General features: G+C 45.5%; 1 long non-coding RNA gene across 1 annotated transcript in view; it reads right to left on the bottom strand.

Moving 5' to 3' along the window:
* Positions 1-514: 514 nt before the first annotated feature.
* LOC112669786 (uncharacterized) overlaps positions 515-22,630 on the bottom strand; it is a 26,770-nt gene continuing 4,654 nt past the window's right edge. Inside the window, exons 2-3 of the long non-coding RNA XR_003142511.3 lie at positions 16,609-16,749; positions 515-1,171 (exon numbers count right to left, since the gene is read on the bottom strand). This is a non-coding gene — a long non-coding RNA (uncharacterized LOC112669786). The remainder of the gene's footprint in view (positions 1,172-16,608; positions 16,750-22,630) is intronic.

Here is a 22,630-nt window from a genome sequence, read left to right as displayed (position 1 = left end):
AACAGATCAAATGCATCCTCCTTCCTGAAGCCTTATTTGAATCTTTTGGGAAGTTAGTGATTCACTCTCCTCTCTTTCGCATCCCCTTAGTGTTAAATCTACATTGATTTATATGATTCTTATATTAATATCTGCCTTCTGTGTCTGCATTATAATCTCCATGAAATCCAGGCCTGACAGCGTGTCTCGATTCTTTGGACTCACTGCCATAACCAGCATACCTCCAGCATGCTGCCTGGAACTCTAGAGAGGTATTTGCTGAATGGATGGATGAGTACCCCCATGGACCTTGGGACAACGTGTATTATAATTATTATTTACATTCACCTCCCCCTACTCCTCCAGAAACTAAACACTGCAGCCCAGGGCTAGCTGTCTTTGCAGAGAGACAGTAGAGAGGCACAGAGTACACTGGCTCTGGGCTCAGGTTCCCTGACTTTGAAGACCCCTCCTCTCCTACTTTCAGTTTTTACCCTTAGGCAGGAAAACCTCTCTAAGCCTTGATTTCCTTCTTTTTTCTTTTTAATGATTTTATTTATATATTTGACAAGGAGAGAGAGAGCACAAGCAGGCAGAGAGGCAGGCAGAGGGAGAGGGAGAAGCAGGCTCCCAGCTGAACAGGGAGCCCAAAGCCAGCTGGATCCCAGGACCCTGGGATCATGACCTGAGCCAAAGGTAGATGCTTCACTGACTGAGCCACCCAGGGGCTCCTAAACCTCAATTTCTTTTTATGGAAAAATGGATTAATGAGAGCATCTACATCATGAGGCTGTTCTGAGCATTAATTGTAACAATTTGTGTGAAGCACTTAGCATAGCACCTGGTAAACACTCAGTCAATATTAATCCGTATTAGTAATCTGGGAGATAGCATTAGCATTGGTGGCAGCGGAGGTTTTCCCAACACTTGGCAGGGCTCAGGCACAATAAGCCGTCAATGATACCCATGTGTGACTGAGTGAGTGAGACAGTCCTCGCCTCCCAGGGCTCTCCGCTGGCGCAGCTCCAGGAACTGCCATTTGTGTTTCCAGCAGCACAGAGAGCTGGAGGGTCCCGTCTCGCATCCAGGCCAAGTGTTTGCAGAGTGTTCCCCCACCCAGGCAACAGCAGCTCATGGCAGAAACTCAACTCTTCATCTTCTCTGTTGACTTTGATTCCATAGATCCATTGCCCTAAAAGGTTGAAATTACAGTGTTCATATTGTGATAAAAGTCCTGCCTCTGTGCTCCTGTTACTTGTTAAAATGCGTAATAGGCATCTCTAAGAACCTTGCATAAGGCCAGAGGGAACATACTTGGGCCCATGGCCACCAGCAGGAATTAGGGCATCTTCGAGCTCAGGTGAGGGAGCAGGGGACAGGCCTGCAGGTTGGGGAGGAGTGAGGAGCACACCAAGCCCTATGCTGGGCTCTGGGGCTCCCTAAGTTGCTGCCATGAGTTTAGGGCCCTGGAAATGGGGGCAGAAAGTGGTGTGGGGGGGAGGTATGAAGTCGAACAGAGAGCTTAACTTCCCAGTTTAGCTCTAGGCAGGGCCTTCCAGGCTTCAGCGCAATTGGGATGTTGGCCCAGATTGCTCATTTGCAGGAGTAGAGGTCTTGCCCCGAACATCACCTAGGCCTGCCTGGCCCTCCAGCGCTCCAGACTTTCCCATCCTCCAGCTCCCTCAGAATATATCCACCAGATTTGCTGTGTCATCAGCCAGCTGCTTCTTTGGAAAGCTGTCTGATAAACTAAACTCTTCAAATAACTGTGCCAAAATTCATTTTAAGTAGTAACTCCTGAATTCAGTAATGTCCTACTCAAAGGAATGACTTTCTAATGATGAAATTTTAAGCAGAAGCACACCAGTCCAGAAGAAATTTGGAAGCAGATTAGCCGTTAAGAATAGCTCAAATCACACTGGAAGGAGACTGCTCATCCCTGCTGTGTGTTCACCCAGCTCTGGTTCCTGCAGGGATGGCACAGCGAGGAAATATTAGTGCTATTTTGGAGAAGGGAGGATGTTTCTATATTTAGAATGCCTTGCAAGATGCCCTTCCACCCCCAACCTACATCAAAATTGCAGAGCTATCAGTGAACCAAAGGGCTTAAGGGACCTTTTCAGATGAAGAATCACAAATAAGTTGTGACTTATCCAAGATCACATTGTTCACGAACTGGTGCCCTGACTCTTGGTCAGGTGTTCTTTCCACAAAGTGTGAGACACGGGTAACACCACCTGCAGCAGCAGGGACAGCAGTAATGGAAAGATGCCAAGAAGAACTTTGTCTATTCTGCCCATTTCCCTCTAAATCAAATAGTAAACATTTCCCCTTCACACTTCTCCTGCTAACTACCATGACTTAAAGCACTTCGGCCTAGCAAGGAAGCTAAAAACAGGGAATTCCAAAGGAGTTCTAGGCACGAAGGCAGCTTAAAACGATGGCGCTCACAGCTCCTTCTTTTTTAGTAACGGGAAGAGTCACCCTGACCCACATAAAGTGAAGAACCTGAATGTTACAACCCTGCTTTGAAGAGGATCTGCCGTAGTTGAGTTCAAAGGGAATGAAAAACTAGGTCAGTTGCCCAGGGTTTTAAAAGAAGAAAAAAGGGAAGGGGAAAAAGTTACATTTCTAATGAAATTGATATCTTCTATCCTCCATTGTCTTGGTTCCTAACCAAAGGAAATGAATGAACTGGTAGGTTTTGAGTTTGCGTCAAAGGTGCAAGCCAAGAGGCCAAGAGTCAACATCTACTTGAAGTCCCCTCTGCCTTGGCCCACCCCTCTTCCTGTAGTTCCCTTGTAGGGGAGCAATCTATACCAAAGAACACTAAACAACACCCTGGTACATAGGAGAGTTGTACCCTCGCAGGCTAGAGTCGGACCCCCCAGTCCCTCACCTTGGAGCCAACTCCCAACCATGGCAGCAGTTGATACCTGTCTTCTCTCCTTTCATTCACTCATTCAACATGCATTCATTCATCAAATGCTAATACATCAACTCCATTGGACCAGGTGCTTTTACCCTGCTCACCCTGGAACATAAATGCAAAACACACCCTGCTAATGGTGGCCACTCCTTGAAGAGCCCCTGGCCCTAGCACTTGCACGTGGTGTCTCACTTAGGTCTTGAAGATAGCCTTCAAGCGAGGTGTCACTTTTCCTAGTTCACCAACAGGGCTCAGAGGGTAATTAAGGACCCCAGGGCCCAAGAGCATCTTCTTCCTCCAAAGCCAGCATTCTTTTGGCATTAGGGTACATTTTGGCCTGGTATATGGCTGGTGGCTTCCACATCCTGCCACAGCTGACACACTTGCTTTGTCCCCTTCATCTACCTCCCTGTGGAATTTGTTCGTATGTCTCTCCCACAATGCTGTGAGCTCCTCGGAGAAGAGTGACATGTTGCTCAGTTTTTGAATGAATGTCTTTGATGAAATAAAAGCCCCCCAAAAGGTAGGTGACCACAATATAGCCAGCTGAGAATGAAGGGGGTAGGGAGGTTCTCTTCTGCCCCACACTCTCCCTGATGTCAAATACTTGGGCAGGCTCAATGACACTTTGTACTCCCAGGTGTTCCTCAACATTTGGCATCATTTCCAAAAATACTTGGTCCCACATTATCTTCCTCCCCCAAAAGTCTGGTTCTGTGAATTTCCTTAAGACCTTACATCAGACCCAATCCTAGAAGAACAGATGGCATACTCAAAGGAAAATGTGGTATAGGGCCTATTAAAGGGTGTGGGGTGACAACAGGGGGTGGAATGCACCTAGGACCAACAACAGCAGGAAGCCAGTATTGCCATGGCACCTGGGGGGATAGGGAAAAGACTTCTCACAGGTGGCTGTGAGATAGCAGCCACCTGGCAGGAGCCATCTATGGAATTTAGCCACCTGCAGGAGCACAGACAGGTTTGGAGGGACAGAGCCTGGAAATAAACACCCTCTCTAGCCACTGGATGAATCCACCTGAAGCCAATCAACAGAGGTGTCTAGGTGATGCCGTCCAGGTGAAGCCAGCCTCCAGGACACAGAGCAGACGAGAAAGAGAGCGATCAGGAAGGAGGAGGGATTTGGCTAGTGGAGAAAAACCAGCACGGCCCTTCGTTTCGAGGACTCTCAGACATTCCCAAATGGTGCTCCAGACCTGCATTCTGGGAGGCACACCCTCAATAGTAAGACCCTCTGCTCTCTCACCTCAGGCTTCTAAGTCAACTGTCTTGTCTCTAGGCCGCCACTGCCCTAATAAGCACAACAAAAGCTAATGGAGGGCAAAGAAATGGTTCTTATCTACGATGTCTCACATCAACAACACTTTATAGAGTAACTACTATGTGCCAGGCATTTATATTCAGATAAATGAGATGTCTGTGGTCTAGGTCTTTCAGGAGTTCATGTGTGAAAAGCTGAATATAAGAGACCAGAGCTGAAAGGCTCGGTTAGGCAGTGCTATGTAGGGGAAAAGCAGCAGACTTGGTTGGGTCGGGCCACCTGGAGGGAAGTCCTGGTCCTGCTGCTCCCCCCCATGCATGACCCTAACAATTCATTCCTCCTCAGTGTTCCCTCCTGTTAAGAGAGGAGGTGGGCCTGGCTCTGGGGTTCCACCAGTGCTCAAAGGGCAATAAATATGAGCATTCTGTGAATCTCACAGAGCAGATGGCCTGCAGTGGTCAGCAAGGCTCTATACAGGGAATGGGCCTTAAACCAGGCAAAGAAGAATGAGCGGTACTGGGAAAGGCAGAAAGAGCAGCAAAGTAGTGGCATGGAAGCAGGAGGGCCCATGAGATTGGAATAGCAGGGGCATAATTCAACTGTGCCTTGGAAGCCAGGTGGGTGATGGGCAGTCTCTCTGGTGTAGTAGAGTGGGGGTGGAGAGAGGTGACAAGCAGATAAGGCACCCCTATCAAATTATAAACCTGCCCACCACTGAAACCCAAAACTTGTTTTCCTAACCTTTGCTTACTAAGAAGAATGAGATTCTAGAAAATCAAATAAAGCTAACTCTGGAGAATTAACTTGGGAATCAATCATCCTAGACTTATATTTGGAAAACACAAATCAAATTAAGTCATTCTTTTGCTCATAAGCCTTCTGTGGTTCCTTTTGCCTACAGAATAAAGTCTGAATTCCTTAACTTGGCATGCAATCTTGCCCAGTCCCACCTGGCAAGGCTACTCATCCCACCCTAAGCAGGCTACTTGCTAGCCCCATTTACCGTGTCTCTGAAACAATCCTCTTCAAGCATAAACTATTTACTCATTCATCCAGCAGGGATTTATGCAGCATGTATTAAGCATTTACTATGGACCAGGCCCTGCGATTTGCAAAGTGATCAAAACAAATATGGTGCTCCTTTTCTTGGCACTTGAAGTCTGGAAAGGGAGATGGGTTCCAAACAATAATTACAACTGAGATCATCGCTAGGAGGAGAAGCACAGGCTGAGGTGGGCTCTGAGATGTAACTGAAGGGCCTACCCCAATTGAAGGGTCCAAGAAAGCTGCCCTCTAGGTGCCTGGAGGGTGACTTGGACTCAGCCAGGCAATGGAAGGACAGGCAGGGGGGACAGCAGGGGAAGTATCCCAGCCAAGGGGAAGAGCAGGTGTGAAGACTGGACCAGGTTTGATGAAGCCACCCAAGCCTTCACCGGAGTGAGCATCAGGGCACATGCTGGATGTGGCTGCAGAGGTCTCCCTGGTAAAGCAGGCTGTGTTATTCTGAGGGCAATGAAATGCCCCTGGGGTTGGGTAAGCACGGGAATGGCACAATTATATCTCTGTCCAACTGTTGTACAGAAGAAGACAGAAATGTGAGGGGGAACAAAATTCTTTCTTTTGGAACCTGCTCCCAAGACCTCTCTCCAAATAGCAAATGGTTTGTCTTTCCAGAGTCTACCTCTATTAGGGGGACTTTTCCTGCCCCCATCGGGCCAAGTATCCCTCCTTCATTGGCTTCCCATCCTCACCCCACAAACTGAAAATTCCACTTTAATATCTATTACATTGTATTGTGAATTCTTATTCTATCAGTCTCTCCTCAATAGATTATCAGGACAAAGACTGCATTGTTTGGGGTTTTGTTTTGTTATTATTTTTTTTTCTAAATCTTTGTGCCCTTGAGATTTAGCAGAGATCCTGGAACCTGGCAGACGGCCAATAAATATCTATTAGTTAACTGATTAAATGAATCAAATACCCAAATCTCCATGGAGTCTCCTGTGGTTGACCTCTCTTTGGAGCTGCATCCTCATACACGTACTGTAATGTCTGAATTTTTATCTCAAAGACTGACGGAGATCCTTTCATACCTGCACTGATGGATTCCCAGTGCAAGCCAGAGCCCGCTGACCCAGAGAAAGAGCTTTATGTTAGCAGGAATAAACAACACAGCTGGGGGTGCAGCGGGGCACGGACTGTTTGTTTTTGGTGCAACTCAAGTCCAAAGGAAAAAACCTTACAGTGAGACTGATACTCAACTGTGAGCGTGTTTAGGTTAAAGAGGGATGGGAGTAGGGAGTCTTTCCAGTGGCCACGAGCAAGAAAAACAAAAGGGCAGATTGCTTCGGTGGCCCAGGTTCAAGGCCAGCAAGCACCACCAGCCCCTTTCATGGCCAGGCTTTCCGCTCTCCCTGTACTGGACCACAGCACAGGGGCCCCGCATGTTCACCTACACGGGGAGGGAGACACACGCCCGGCTGCATTTACATTCCTAGGTGCATACGGTGTTTTCAAGTCCTGGGATGTGATGTTGATGAAAGACAGTTAATTCAATTTCTACGGAGAAATTGATTAATGGACTGGATTAAAAGAAGTCCCTTGTGTCCGCAGCCTTCGCCCGGCATACCAATTCTGTGTTATCTCCCTGGTTTTCTCCTTCCCTTCTCACTTGACACTTTGACAATACACACTGGGCCCCAGCGGAAAGAAGGAGGGAGGAGAGGAAAGATGAGAAGCCACAGATTAGGGCTGGAGCACACCTCTATATTTAATTAGTTCTATTAATATTTTTAAAAAATAATAAAAGAGCCCTAGGGGGGATATACCGATCTGGGGATTGTTCTAGCAATTGACAGCTGTTCTGGAACAGGGACTCTGCCAGAGAGTCCTTCAGCCTTTTCAACTTTTTCTTCAGTGGGAAGGAGGGAAAGCACATCTCAGCTCCCTGGGAATGCAGCAGAAGTCACAGCCTCCTTGAAGCGCCCACTGGTGTGAGGGCAAGACCCAGAGTCACAAAAAGCCCGGAGCCTGCCCTCTCACACCTCCAGGCCCCAGGCTCCTGGAGGACACCTGGGCCACGAAGAGCCAGGCAGCTCGCTCCTGGGCGCGGAGTTGCCTGTGCTCATACTTTCCTGTTGACATTGGTGAGAGCACTGGAGGCAGAGGTGGACCACATGGCCCCACAGAGACCTTCCTGACCTCAGCCTTGGGGGGGTAGTATTTATATCACCTTTTGCTCTCAGACTAATATTTATAAGATCCTTGCCTTTTTCACAGGCCTCCCAAATCTGTGATCAGCTTTCACTCTACATTCTGAATCACAAACCATAGCACTGACTAGGACCAAGTGCTATGGTCTGAATGTCTGTGCACTCCTTTCCCCCGCCCCACAAATCCATATGTTGAAGCACTGACCCCCCAGTGTGCTGATATTAGGAGGCAGGGCCTTTGGAAGAGATGGCTAAGTCAGAGGATGGAGCCCTTATAAATGAGATTAGTGCCCTTATAAAAGAGCCCCCAGAGAGCTCTCTGTCTCTACCATGTGAAGAGCCAGCAAAAGGACAGCTATCTTCAAGCCGGGAAGTACACCCTCACCGGACACCAAATCTGCTAGTGCCTTGATCTTGGACTTCCTGCCTTCAGAACTGTGAGCAATACATTTCCATTGTTTAAGTCACCCAGGCTATGGTATTTTGTTACAACAACCCAGTTGGACAAAGACATGCAGAGAAGTTATTTTCATCCATATAAAGAAATAATAAATATGCTCTCCCTTGTGTATGCACTTGATGTGCCTACTTTCACAATGTGTAACTGATTTCAAGGAAATATTCCTTAGGATAATAACATGTGACAGGCACATTAGTGGGCACCACCTCTTGACTCCACCCTTCCCACCTCCCCATTAGAAATGGAATCCATCAAGTGTCTTTAATAACATAGTCCTTTGTGGCTTTAGTTAAGAACAACTTGCTCTGGCTTTTGATTAATGGTGTTTGCTGTGGCTGTGCTTGTTTCCTATACCTCAGTGGCAAGAAGGGAGCCACAAGAGCTCCAGCAGGCATGGGTTGGTATGTCACTTAAAAAAAAAAAAAAAAAAGTAGAAGAAGAAAAGGAGGAGAAAAAAAGAAAGAAAGAAAAAAGCTGATGAATAATTTATTCAAATGAGCCTGTGAATGTTAGACAATATTGCATTACAAAATAAATCAATTATGATTTTTTTAAAAAGAGAAAGAAATCTCAGTTTGTTGAAAAACATTGCAAACACAGGCGATTTTCTCTTTATTAAAAAAAAAAAGAAAAGTGAAATCTCATTTAAATAAGAATCTGTTACAACAGCTACAGAGCCATTTCAGTGACTCCTTAATAGAATGCCCCCCTAAACAAACCACATCTGCCAGATGCCTGCCTTACCTTTTTCAATTAAAATTCTGCTCCTATTGTTGGAAGGTTAACTTTGAACTTACAAGGCTATGTAGCTCACTAGGGTATGGAGTTAGTTGCCTGTAAATATGCATAAATTAGCATCATTTATCCCATATGGGGTTTCTAGCAAGAACTGAGAGTACCTCTGTAAATATCTGGATGGATCGCCTTTCTTCCAATACTAGGAGAAGGAAAATACCATTCAAGAATGCTAAGAATCTCAGGGATTTACATTTTTGAGAGAAAAAAAAAACCCAAGAACTTCATTTTGGCTACAGTTAAAACACAGGAGGTAGTAGAGGACTCAGTCTTGTTTATTAAATAACGAAATCTCCATTCATTCACTCGAGAAGCTGTACGTCTTGCCTTGTCCTGTCCAGCCAGGGCATAGTCCTGAGGCAGGCACTAAGATACAGCAGTGCCGGCCATCAGAGAGCTCACAGGCATTGTCCACTGTCTGCCCCACCAGCCTGCTCTTGGCAGAGGGAAGTGCTATAAAGGGATCTCATAAATCCTAGAGATCTAGGACTCATAATTCACCCTCTTGCATTAAGCAAGGCTCTTTCCCACGTGAGTGTTTATATAAATTACAATGTCTGGAAAGACAACTTGACAGGTGGAGATCACACCCAGAAGCAGGGATAGATGAAGGAAAGGGAAAGCTCATCAAAATAGAGGCTTTGGGGCCATCACTGAAGATAAACTTCATTTACTCTACAATCTTGCTTCAGGTGGATTGGGTTCTCTCAGCCCCTTCACAAAAGAAGTGACTCCAGATAACTGATATATTCTCAACCCTCAGAAAATGAACCACTTGCCCATCACATCGTCCTACCAATCATGAAGCCCCCATTCTGTGTCATGCATGAGAGGGTCAAGAAGTGCGTATGTGCTGAAGGAGCCTATAGAAGTGAGAGATTCAGACACGGAGCAGGTAAAGGAGGAAGCCCCTCACCTCCACCTCCGGGCGTTGTCAGAGGGGAGGCTGGCACCAAGGACAGGAATGAGCCATGGCCCAGCACAGGCAGAGGTGTGAGAGGAGCAAAACACACCCCCACAACCTGCAGTGCAGGTGGATGGCTCGCTTCAGAGCTAAGCAGAAAGAATACAAAAGCAGAGGCAAGGCCTTGGAAAGGTCTTGGATGAAAGTTTAAGGGAACTGGCCCATCTCTGTACCTGGCCAACATTCTCCTCTATCTCCAAACTCTTCCATCTTGTGGTACTTCTTCACCTAAAGGTTTGTAACAACCCCCATACTTTGGTTTCCTCTCAATTTGGCTTTACCCAGAGATTCAGTGGCATGCTGGAAACCACCGAGTTGGGTCTGTGACAGATTATGCACTGGGGAGAAGGGATGGTTCAAACAGAAAATATGCTGGGCTCTCGAAAGCTCCCCATAGGGAGAAAGAGGCCATGATTTATCCTGGGGCATATGAGGGACAGTGAGGACTGAATGTGACCTCCCAGATGTTTCTGCACACTTGGATTGAGGTAGTACAGGCAGTCATCATTTCCAGTTAACTGACATGTGGGTGCAACAGGAGCCAGGGGTCCTTTGGTTGGGGTTCGAGGAGAGGTGTGTCCATCACAGCAGAACTCCAACCAGTGACAAGGGATGGGATCCCAGGTCTATGCTCTGGGGAAGCACAGGACAAATCCAGCAGGCCATGACCACCACCCCCACCATGGGCTGGGGTTCCTGGCCTGGGAAAACCTGGCTATGGCATTCATGTTGCAAATGAGTAGACAGGCCCAGAGAGGAAAGGGTAAAGGGCATTGAATGTGCATATTGTTTCAATCAAACCTTAAACTCCGTAAAAACAAGAAACAGCCCTATTATACCTCTTTGAATATCTATATTGCTAGGCACAAAATAATAATCAATAAAGAGATGTGACCTCATCATCTTCCCGCTTAAAATCCTCCGGCAGTTCCCCATTATTCACAGAACAAAGTTGAACCACCCTGCAATCATCTGGATTCTGTCTCTCCAGCCTCAAAACCCCCCCTCTTGGGCATTGTGCTCCCAGCTGCCACCCTGGACCTACCCGCCCCCACCCAAACATGCACACATGGTTATACCGACACCTCCTGCCCACACACAGTCCCTCTCTAGCCACACCTTCCAGTCAAGACCCCACCTTGGACATGCCACAATTTCTCATGCCTCCAAGCTTCGCATGAGATCATCTCTCTGTGCCAGGGACTCTCTCCCTCAAGCAACCCTTATTGTGTTGAAAAATTCCTGCTTGTCCTTAAAGACCCAGGTCACAGGGTACCTCATGGGAATCCTCTGCTGTGCTTTGTTAACTCCTGTCCAACAAACGCCTCTATCACACTATTTATCAACCTGTGCAGCAAGCAGTGGTGTTCTTATCTGTTCTTCCTCCACAGATTTAGTAAAACAACTGGAGCTATGGCTTTCATCTCTGAATAAGCATGGTGATGAATGAATGAATGAATGAATGAATGAATGAATTGCACAAACTTGAGCTGTATTGAATAGTCAAGGTTCAACAATCATGTATCATATGAGAGAAGCCAAAACTGCTCACCCATATGTCTGGACCCAAATGTCTTCCCCCCACCCCCCACCCCCCAGCCCCATTCTCTGGCCTCTCTCAGGGGACTCTTGTGTTTGTGAACAGAAATAGAAGGATTACAGAGTCATCATTCTGCCTCAGCCTCAGTCCAGTCCTGGATGCTCAAGTACTAAACTATATCCTAAAAATGAGTTTGAATGCTCAGTCTATTCCCACTGGCCTTAGCTGCCTGCAGGCTTAGCAGAGGACCCCAAGCCTGCAATACTGAGCTCAGATTCTATTATGGAGAAGGATGCAAACATTTTCAGAATAAATAACATAGAGAAATAAAAGAAATCTTAAGGGGGTCCTTAGGGAAGGATGGGTCACTTTATCTAGAGAGCTTTTCTCCAGATTTGGAAGGAGAAGAAGGAAGGACTATGACATGATGGAGCATTCCCCACATGGCAAGTGCCTTCACGTATGTTCCTCATTAAACAGTCCTCACCACGAGCCTGTGAAGGCAGCCAATTCTCTTTCACAGACGAGGAAGATGAGGCTCAGTGATCCACAGGAGATGATCTCGGGGCACAACTATGCAGCAGGAGCGCCAAAATTCAAACCTACGGGCAACTCCAAAGTCTAAGGAAAATGAATCTTTTCTTGCCAATAATATGGCTTTGCCAAGAGACAGGCTGCAAAGGGACCCTTTATTAAGATACAATAGCACTTCCCAGAGTTTTGTCTCAGCCAGGACAGCCTCCAGGTGGATAAAACAAGCTGGAGCAAGTGGCTTTGGTATCATTCTCGCAAGGACCCTCACCGCAGAGGCTCTTGCATCCCTTGGCCTGCAGCTGCCACTTCACTGGCCCCAAGGAACTCTTACCCATCTTTAGAGCACTGTACAAACAATGGTACAAATGATGACTTCAGTTCCTCCTTGAACAACTGAGGCAATTGGAATATCCAAAAAGACTTTGCCAGCTAGTACAGGAAAATAACCAAGAAAAACAGGAAGCATAAAAACATGTGGAGACCAAGGCATCGGCTTCTAATTCTGCCAGAGTGAGTCCATATCATGGCTTACAGATCTGTCCCTTTAAGGGAATTCCAGGGAGCACCTACAGGCAAGTAGAGGCCAGGGGGCCTCAGGGAAGAAGGGAATGACCTGGAGCACCCCAGAACACAGAGGACAGCATATCCGGCTCAAGGATGAGGCAGGCCCAGTGCAATAGTCTCTGGAACAGAGAGAAAGGCCCAGGGTCAGAGCAGCTGATGAAGGCCCTCCAAGCCCTTAGGACTGGTGCCAATGATGCAAAAACACAGGCCTCATCATGTCCCCCTGAACTTAACATCCTCTGTCCTTCCTCATCACCTTACTGTGCCTAGAAGCCTAGGATATCCTCTTCATATTAGCAGGGAAGCAGGACCTGTAGGATGTGTGTACATGTGTGCATACATGCATACCTGTGGGTCAAGAGAGATTCATTACAAGGAATTGGCTCATGTGATCATGGAGGCTGAGAAGTTCCATTATCTGTAGCCATCAGGCGGAGACCCAGGAGAGCCAAAGGTATAGTTCTAGTCCAGGTCAAAGGCCTGGGAACCAGGAGAGCTAAAGGTGCAAGTTCCAGTTTAGAAGCCAACAGGCTGGAGATTCAAGGAGAGCCAGTGTTTCAGTTCAAGTCCAAAGGCAGAAAAAGCTCTAGCTCAGAGGTAGGAGGACTGTCCATACTCACTGGAGGTCAGCCTCTTTGTTGTATTCAGGCCTTCAGCCAACTGGGTGAGTCTCACCCATGTTAAAGAGGGCCATCTGTTTTCCTCAGTCTGCTGATTCAAGCATTAATCTCATCCAGAAACACCCAGACACACTCTGGGTGTTGACCGAATATCTGGGCACCTGGTGGCACAGTCCAGTTGACACAGAATTAACCATCACACTCCAACTTTGCAGCTGCCTCTCTTCCCACTCCCACAGCTCACATCCCCTGACCAAGGCACCTGGTCTCAGACCTCTGGTCTTTACATACATGTTTCTCTATCTGGGACACTCTTCCCTCCATCCTCTCCCCATTGAACTCCTACACATACATCAAGACCCGGTCCATGAGTGGCTTCCCTGGCTCATCAGTCTGTCTTGCCCCTGTGATGTCAGAACAGCGAAGTTCAGTTCAACAAGCCTTCATTAAAGACTTCCTACACTATGTGTTGTAGACTGAGAAATAAGCATGAATTAAGATAGGTCCCCTGTTCCCTCTGCGTCTATAGTAATAGAAGAAAAAGTCATGAATGAGAGTCATCTAGCCTAGCCTGATGAGGTGAGTGGGGAGGGCTCTCTCTGCAGGAGAAGATTAATGACCCGAGTCTGGAAGTGAGAGTAAGGACAATGAGTAGGAACAAAACTGGCATTTCAAACTTGGCAAGTAACACAAACTTTGTTATGAGCCCACCTGTCTGCAGAAAAGCACAAACAGGTGTAGCAAGTATATAGGGCAGGATAAAAGAGGCTTTTGGGGCAGATGTTGATGCTAGACTCAGGTCATGCAGTCACTTATAAGCCATCCAGAAGAGGCTGGCCTTTCTCCCAGCACAGATAAGGGCAAGGCCTTATGCACGCTGTTGTTTAAATATTTATCCTACTGAACTTTAGGATCTATCCATTTAAGTGCCTTCCTCATGAGAATGAGTTTCTTAGGAACAAGGAAGTTGTCTTAGTCACCCTATTGCCCTACCACTCAGCCCAGCACCCAGTACAATTGAGCTTTCAATAAGGTTTTTATGCAATAGATGGATGGATGGATGGGTGGATGGATGGATGGATGGATGGGTGGATGGAGACAGTGGTCTTATTTGGTCTTTTCAGAAATGCAAGGAGATGAGTAAGGGAGTAGTTCCCATTTTACTGGTAGGGAAACTGAGGCTCAGGGAGTCAAATGATTTGCCCAATCTCCTGCACATGTTTCTGTCCGAGTCCCTGCCCAGGATTCCTCCTCGGAAGACATGCTGCCCCTCGCAGGAGAGACTCAGAAGGCAAGCAACTGCCACAGGCCCTGGCCTGGCACCTGCCCACCAACCCAAGGCTGGTTCCCAGCAAGCTTCTGCACAGAAGATGCAGCATCCATCATGATCAAACTATTTTAGGAGAGACAGGATCTCTGGGCTGCCCACTACTGCCTTTTCCTTTTAGAGACTAGACGGCAGAGCCATGAACATTCCAAAAACATTAAAGGCTTTTCCAGGATTTTTCTTAATCACATATTTGGGTTCCTTTTCCAAAACAGGTGGATTTTCATTAAGTTTACCCCCGTTTTCTTCCTTCTTCCCAAGTAGTATTTCCTTTCTCTGTTAGCTACACCTGCCTGTGTCACGTGATCTTTCTCCTTCTCTTTTTGCTTCCTTTTGTCCTCTTTCCCATCCCCCCCTTTTTTTCTCTCTGTCCCTCTCTAGTGTAGTTACCCCCATTGGGCTAAGTTTGCCTTTTAAAACCTCTGGTTCTGCCCTAGCATTTGCCTGACCCTGAAGGAGCCATCTGCTCTCCAGAACCCTGGCCGTGACTTCACCATCCCATGGCTGCCCCTTCCAGAGCTGAGTACAGCCAGGGAGGGAGGGGCCGTTCACAGGCAGTGTTGCAAGGGAGCAGTTTATGCAGCCTGGTCTCCTTATTTCATCTAGTGGAACTGGCCATGTAATTAACTCCTCTCAATGGAAACTACTGGTCCCCAAGCTCCCTTTATACTCAGAATTTTACATTTCAAGGACGTTCCAGAGCCCACATCTGCTCCAGCAGCATGTGCAAGCTACATTCCTGCCACCTCTCAGAAGGACCAGGGTTTGAAATCAGTATCTGCTCTTCCTAACCCAGAGTTTCCTGCCCCAGGGTCTAGCCCACCTGAGTGGAGCAACTTTTCCCCAGCTTACATCCAGGGCCTCTACCCAAGTCAAGACAGAGGAGGCAGCCAGAAGCAGCACAGTGTAGTGGAGAGCAGGAAAACAAAGGACTTCAACTCACAGAACTCCCACCCCACCCACTGCAAGCCCCTGCACATCTCAGAAATGGAAATCTTTGGAGTCTTATATTTTTTCTCTTGCAGAGCTCCCAAGAAGACCAATTCCCCCTTTTTGGTCTCTACTTCCTAGATTAGGAATATTTCTGTGTTCTTTTTAGCCTTAAGGGCTCGATATGAAAGTGCAAGGACTAACAGGGGGTAAAGATCTGAGCAAAAAAGTTTAGGGAAAGGGGAGAGCCATGAAGGGCTATGATTGTTTCAGTTTAAAATCATGCAGCTTTGTTCTCTGCATTATTTTTTTATTGGAATTGTACTTTGTTATCATGCCCTTCGAAAGACAAAACAGGAGGCATACTGTGCTCTATGCATAATAGCAGTGAGTTTGAAGATGTCAAAGTTAACCCTTCAGAAGGATCCATTTCAAGGCAGAAAAGCTGTGCTCTCCTAATAATGTAGGACGTGAGTAGGATTATGATCTTATATGTGTATGTGAGACACCTCCTTGTTTTCCCTCACTCCCACTGGCTTCTCTACAAACATAGATGAAGCATGTGACAGAGTCATGGCTTCTGCACCTGCAAGAAATCCTGGGGTGGGGGCTCAAGAGACCATTCTTTCTAGAAGGATCCCTTTCTCTCCCACCCTGTCACATCCCTCAGGCAGAGGAGGACAGTGGGCAAAGAGGTGACAGAGAGCCTGCCCAGTCCATCTACTTGCAGGGGCTTCAGACCTCCTTCCCCACTTATTTTCCTCTTCCCTTCTCTAAAGTCTTATGACACAGTAAATTCTTCAAAGGCCAAACAGTGCTTGAAAATACCCCGAAGGTGGATAACTAAGCTGGTCCACTCATAGAGCCCTGCAGGTCACCTTTGGTTCATATCTGTCAAGCTTCTGAATCCCTAGAAAAATCTATGTCAGGGAGGCTTCCATGGCCAGCCAGAGAAAACATTTGCCCATCTCAGTGCAGTGACAGTAATATCCATCACCCTGTCATTCCAGGCCCATCCGTGGAAATGACTGGGAGTCATGTTTCAGGACTGAGAAGGGCTTCTAGGTTCTACGTCACAGCACAGGCAGCTCAGGAAAAAAAAAACACTGAGGGGAGAAGAAGAAGGAAGAGATCAAGTCTCCTCCTACCCCTTTCAGTGTAATATTTATTTTGGAAACGAGTTACAGGGGGGGAGGATATAAAGAATCTTTGTAGTTGTCATTTGCTTGTTCCATATCTACATATAATAATAATAATATCTTGCAACTTTATTTTATATATGTAAATGTGTATATATGATATATATTTACATACACATATATACATACACATACAGATAAAATAGACATGGTCTTTAATCTGCTGTTGCACATTCTGAACCTCTAGGATGAGGATAGTATATATCTCTATTATTTTACAGTAAAAGAAACCAAGCTAAAGATAATAAACATGGTTTACCAAAGTAACAGATTTACCTGATGGCCAAACTAGGTATCCTGGTTTCCGCTGTAAATACACACACACACCCTCACCACTTCCTCAGCCAATGAAAGCAACACTCACTTTCCAGTCTGTAGCTCTCCTGGGCAGCCCAAGGGACAGTATGTGGTCTGGGTCTAGAAATCCAGAGGCAAAAGAAAATAGATACGGATAGTCAGAGAGAAATACAGAAAAGAAAATAGGAAACCAGGACTTGGAGATCAGAGACAAATTCCTACTGAGTTATTAATGGTGAATCATGCTACTCCTCCCAGGGGCATTGGCTTCTAATCAGCAAGTAAATTTTCTATGTCATTGTTCATTGAATATCTATCATGTATCAGGCCAGTGTTGATCAATATGGGAAAACATGGATGAATGGAGTATATTTTCCTGTCTCAAGGTCATTCTAAAGAAGGAGACAGATACTACTTAGACAAAAAACCACTAATTGTCCCCCTTATATTAATCATCTCCCTCTTTCTTAGAAGTACAATTTTGGTTTTAGCTGGGATTAAAGACCATATTTCCCAGCTTCATGGCAAACTTGAGCCAAAGGAATAAGCTGACGAGATGTGTGCAATTTCTAAAGAATATGCTGAAAAGAAAGGAATGTGTCCTTCCTCCTTCCAGCTGGCTGGAATGTGGATGTGAATGCTGGGCCTCCAGCAGCTACCTTTGACCTTGGGGTGACTTCTGGAATGGAATGTGTGCACAAAACCCAACAAGTCTAGGCCTTGAGGTGGGGATGGGGGGACCCCTCACTATCCCCTCACAACCTCCAGGTTTCCTGTATGAGGGGAAAAGTTCTACCTGCTTAAGATACTATTACTTTAGAGCTTTCTGTCATATTCAGTGAAATGTAAGCCTAATTAGTCAAGCACCCAACAGACAAGTCAGACTCTAGTAAGGGCTAATAGCCTTCTCAGGAGTGCACAGTGGGAGCAGAGCAAGGATCAATTGACTCTGCCCATGCAGGTTAAAAAAAGAATCACAGAGAAGATGTGTGAGTGAGTCTAAAATGAAGTAGGGCTTCCTCTGGTAGACAAGAAGGATGAAGCACTCCAGGTAGGGGAGCGGCATCAGGCAAGTACAGAGACAGGAAAGCACAGTGTTTCCTTAAGGAATGGGAAGTACCTGAATGCTGGTGAATTCCCTGAAGGGGTAGGGGCCTCCTCAGGGCCACCAGTCCTTCCAGGCACTGCTTATGGGTACACCTTCAATCGCCAGCACCCCTGCTCACTCCTAAGTAATTACACTCCCAGTGCCTTTCTGTCTTGCAGCTGTTCCCACCAGCTGTTGTGACTGTTCTCACTATACCCCTCCAGTCCATGGGGAACAGGCTCTGGGAAGGGAGGGGTGGGGGACTCCAGGGAGAGCTATTAAACACCTGCTGGGCCCCATCAGCAAGGTTTAGGAAGGTCATTTCTGGGCTTCCAGGTAATTTGGGTCTTGCAAGGAAAACTACTGCTTTCACAACCACTGCAAGAACTAGAGTCTGAAACCCAGAAAACAAGGGTTCCACCCCTGTGTGAATGACCTAATGCTGCATAACAAGCTACTCTGAGACCCAAAGGATTAACACAACAACAATCTGTTACTTTTCATGATTCTGTGGACTGGCTGGACTTAGCTCCCTGTGTTGCTGGCTGGAGTTATGCACATAGCTGTAGTCCTAGGGCAGCTCAACTCCTGCTGGATGATCCGAGGTGGCCTCACACACCTGTCTGGTGGTTAGCTCTACTGTGAGGTAAGCCCCCCCCCCCCACACACACACACATAACTTCCTCAGAAGGATAGCCATACTTCTTTCCAAGGTGACTTATGCCCCCACAAAGTGAGGGAGGGTAGGAGGGAAGTAGGCAGCAAGTTTTCTTCCACCTTACTCCATTGGTCACAACAAGACATAGGGCCAGCTTAGATTCAAGGAAAGGGGAAATAGACTTCACCTCTTATTGGAAGAAATGGCAAAGTCCCATTGCAAGACAGTAAGAAATCATGCACAATGGAAGGATTATTGTGGCCATGTTTAGAAAGAATCTACCTTTGACCCCAATGATTCATATTTCTTGAACATAACATGCAAAACACATATACCTCTGACCCCCAAAGCCTAATCCCACTATAGTACATGCTTAAAGTTCAGAATCTTATCATTATCTTAATCAGATCTAGATATGAATGAGAATCCTTACATGCAATTCCTTAGATGGGAACTAAAAGACCAGTTATTTGCTTCTACACTGCCAACATACAATGTGCCCAGGGATGACAGCCACCAATACCAACTTCCTTTCTCTTCCAGCATCTACTAATAATCTCTTTGCTATCCTTCCAGCCTCTGCCAGTCACAAGTTTTAAGATTAGTTATGATAATTATTCATTCTAGGTACCAATTTCTAGAGGCTAAAAAGTTGGTAATTCATGTTACGTAGAAGTAGAATGCTTGGCAAAACCATGTACTATGATGCTGTGGAAGGTAGAAATGATTCCTAATTGTATTAGTGTTCTTAAGGAAACATAAATAATAGGAGATATATATCTATATTTGAAGACATTTATTAGGAGTTGGCTCATGCCATTATGGAGGCTGAGAAGTCCAACAATTCACTGTCTGCAAGTTGGAGACCCAGGAAAGTCCATAGTATAATTCTAGTCCAAGCCTAAGGGCCTGCAAGCCAGCAAAGCCAGTGGTATAAATCCCAGACCAAGGAAAAGAGAAGACAGATGTACCAGCTCATGCAGACAGGCAGAAAATAAAAAATGGTGAATTCTTCCTTCCTCCACTTTTTTGTTCTATTTAGCCCCTCAGTGGATTGGATGAGGCCTACCAATACTGGGGAGGACAATATGCTTTACTAAATTCACCGATTAATTTTAATCTCATCCAGAAACATCCTCACAAACATATCTAGAAATAATGTTTAATCTGGGCACCCCTTGGCCCAGTCAAGTTGATATATAATACTGACCATCACACTAATGAATTTGTGGATCTGGGCAGAGGGTAGAAAGTGCCATTTAACTTTTTTTTAACTGCATGAAGTACATGAAGGGAGAAATGAGCTAAGTAAGGAATAATTTTCTGTTTTCAAGAAGAATTTAAGTAAAATATAGAGAGCTCAAAGTAGCCTCTTCAGCCAGAAAAAGACTCTAGAAGTGAGAAATATCCTTAGACAAAAGATCAAATCCATAAAACCCCTTGTTTAGAACATAGGAAGATTGAAGACAATGCATTACATAGACCTTTTTCAGCATGACTAAAGGATTTTTAAGAACTCACAGTACCATGAGTTCCAAAAATTCACAATACTGTGACTCACAGCCCGAGAAAGAGAGAGGTCTGCCTCAGAAGAAATGTTGGTTGTGGCATTTACCAAATAGAGTGGACAATAATCTCATACACGGAAAGCTCACAGAGTCTTTAAAGGAACTGTATTGGTTCTTACAAATAAAGGGACAGTTCAGAATGAGAAGAGGCCTCTGCCCCTATTCTAACTTTCTATAGGCAGGAAGCAGATTGAAAAGCTTCTCAACTAAGAACATGAGCCACTTCTTCCAGAAAAGGAAGAACATCTCAGAGCATTGAGCCAGTAATCCAAAGGACAGAACCAAAATGCAAAGGATGGAGACAAGAGCTAAGATCAAGGAATGAGAAGACCACTCCAGGGGAACAAAGTTGGGCCCTGACTAAAAGGAAATTCTGTGCTCCTGGAGCTGGGGGAATTGGTAACATGTTTGTACCTGAGTTTCAGGGTTTCTGTGAGCCAGTGTAAGCCTCCTATTCTCTATCTCTTGTCTGGAATGTCTGTCTACTATGACTGTCCTTTCTCTGCCTCTCTATTGTTTGTTGGCACATTGTATACTGGGTGTGTGAGTGGCGGATAACTTGTCTTTTTAATTTGTAGTTCTCTTCATCACTAGTAGCCCCATGGGTGCAGCAAAACACAGGGACCTCATCTACATCTGGATCTCATGCAAAACACAAGATCAAGGACAACTCCTCTGACAGTATGATGGGATGAGGCTTTAGAAGTTTTCTGAATGGAATGTGGTGGAAGTGACATTAGGGAGCTTCTGGGTCCAGGCCTTAAAACATCTCACAGCTTCTATTTCATCCTCTCAGAACCTCAAGTCTTCATATAAAGAAATCCAAGCTACCATGATGGAAAAGCCAAGCAGTGAAAATCCCAGCCACCAACCAACACCAACACAGTTTAAGAGGAAAACTCCACTGTCAGAGTGAGGCTATCTTGAAGGTTGAATGCAGCTACATGAGTCAGTGTAGGCAAGACCAGAGACCTGCCAGCCAATCCACAGAATCATAGGAAATACAAAATAGTTGTTGTTTTGGTTTAAGCCACCAAGTTTTGGGAGTGGTTTATCACATAGTACTTACACAATTCTCCTGCCCATTTTAGAGTGTAACTCTGTGGATGAGGCAGAAAAATAGTAGATACAGAATGCCATTAGTGGAAAGGGACTCACGTACTAACAGAGAAGATTTCATAATTTATCTCTTCCTGGTGGACTGGGAAGACTCCACATAGTCCCAGTAAAGTCAGAAATAGTCCAACACTCTCATTTTACAGATGAGGAAACAGATACAGAAAATATATCTGAAGGATTTTTTATTCTAATAACTTATGGGCCCAAGTTTATGGCAAATCCAGGACTAGAACCTCAGATTCTAACTTCTAATCGAGGACTCTTCTTGGTAACCACATGGTCTTAGCCAAGAAATTCCTCCACGGGAAAAGTGGAGTATTGAAAGATTGTCCATACATCATCCTTCACCACTTCAAAATATATCTGACTGAAGCTCATCTAAAATCCAACAAACATTGGTTTAAAGAAGTGGGGTTCATTTCTTCAGGTAATAAGATGTTCAGAGGAGGCAGTGCAGGGCAAGTGCAGCTGCTAGAAATTGTCTCCAGGAAACTAAAATTCTTCCTCCTTTTTGCTTTGTCATACTTAATGTAGAGCTTTCATTCTCCTTCTCTGCAAAAATGGCCACACTTTTGATACTGTTTCACCATCACAAAGCAGAAATTAAAGGGATAGGATAAAATATAAGACAAAATCTTTCTTCTTACAAGACTTGCTGTTTTTAACCAAGAATGGAAGCTCTCCCTGGGACTTCTGCCAACACCCAGTTGTCCAGAATGATGTCGCATGGCCACCTGATGACAAGAGAGGCTAGAAATTTAGGTATTTTGCTTTCTAGAGTCTATCAGACAAGGAAGAAAGGTAAAACGGGTCTTGAGTGAACCAACCAGTAACTGTCATATATGTTCCAAAAGAGGGAGCCCAAACAAACAAACCAGGGAGAAGAACAGGTATGGTGCTACTACCCTAATCCTCTATATCTTCATTTCTTTCTCATTATGGAACCCACCTGTGGCTGGCCAGGCTCTTTGGATGACTAGCATGGCCAGTCTCCAAAAGGGAGGGGAGGATACACATAGAAACATCCAGAGGCACAGACATCTGAGAAAGGCCTCTAGGATGTACAATATTAATGCCCTTGTGGATTCATGAAATCCGATGCATTATGCATATGCCAATAAATCATCATTATGTTGGGAGTAAGCAAAGAGAACGCTAAATTTAGAATAAATTTCAAATTAACCTAAATTATACATGCCTGGCAAATGGGACCCTTTTGTGAAGCAAGAAGCTGTGTCTATCTGGAACATTCAGCCCAGGTCTCTGGGGCGGAATACAATTTAAAAGGAACACTCCATCGTCAGAGCTTTGTTCCTCACATCATTCTCTAACAATCCCTATTCAGCATCCAGTGGCCTAACTGGATCCAATCCCCCATCAGTGCCGTTTAGGAGAAGCTCAGAAACTTCTGTTCCTTGGCATATGGTTAACATGTGTGAATATAGAGATGAAGTGTTACCGGAGGGACAGATAGAAGCTGAAGAAAGATCTACTATAAAAACAAAAAAGGAAGAAGACAGCCGGCTAGGGAGCCAGCAATCATCATTGTATAGTTAATGAGGCCAACAA

Source organism: Canis lupus, chromosome 25, assembly GCF_003254725.2.
Source record: "Canis lupus dingo isolate Sandy chromosome 25, ASM325472v2, whole genome shotgun sequence".
Lineage (NCBI taxonomy): Eukaryota > Metazoa > Chordata > Mammalia > Carnivora > Canidae > Canis > Canis lupus.
Note: the sequence above shows the minus strand (reverse complement) of the source record. Positions and strands in the feature narration are given on the sequence as shown.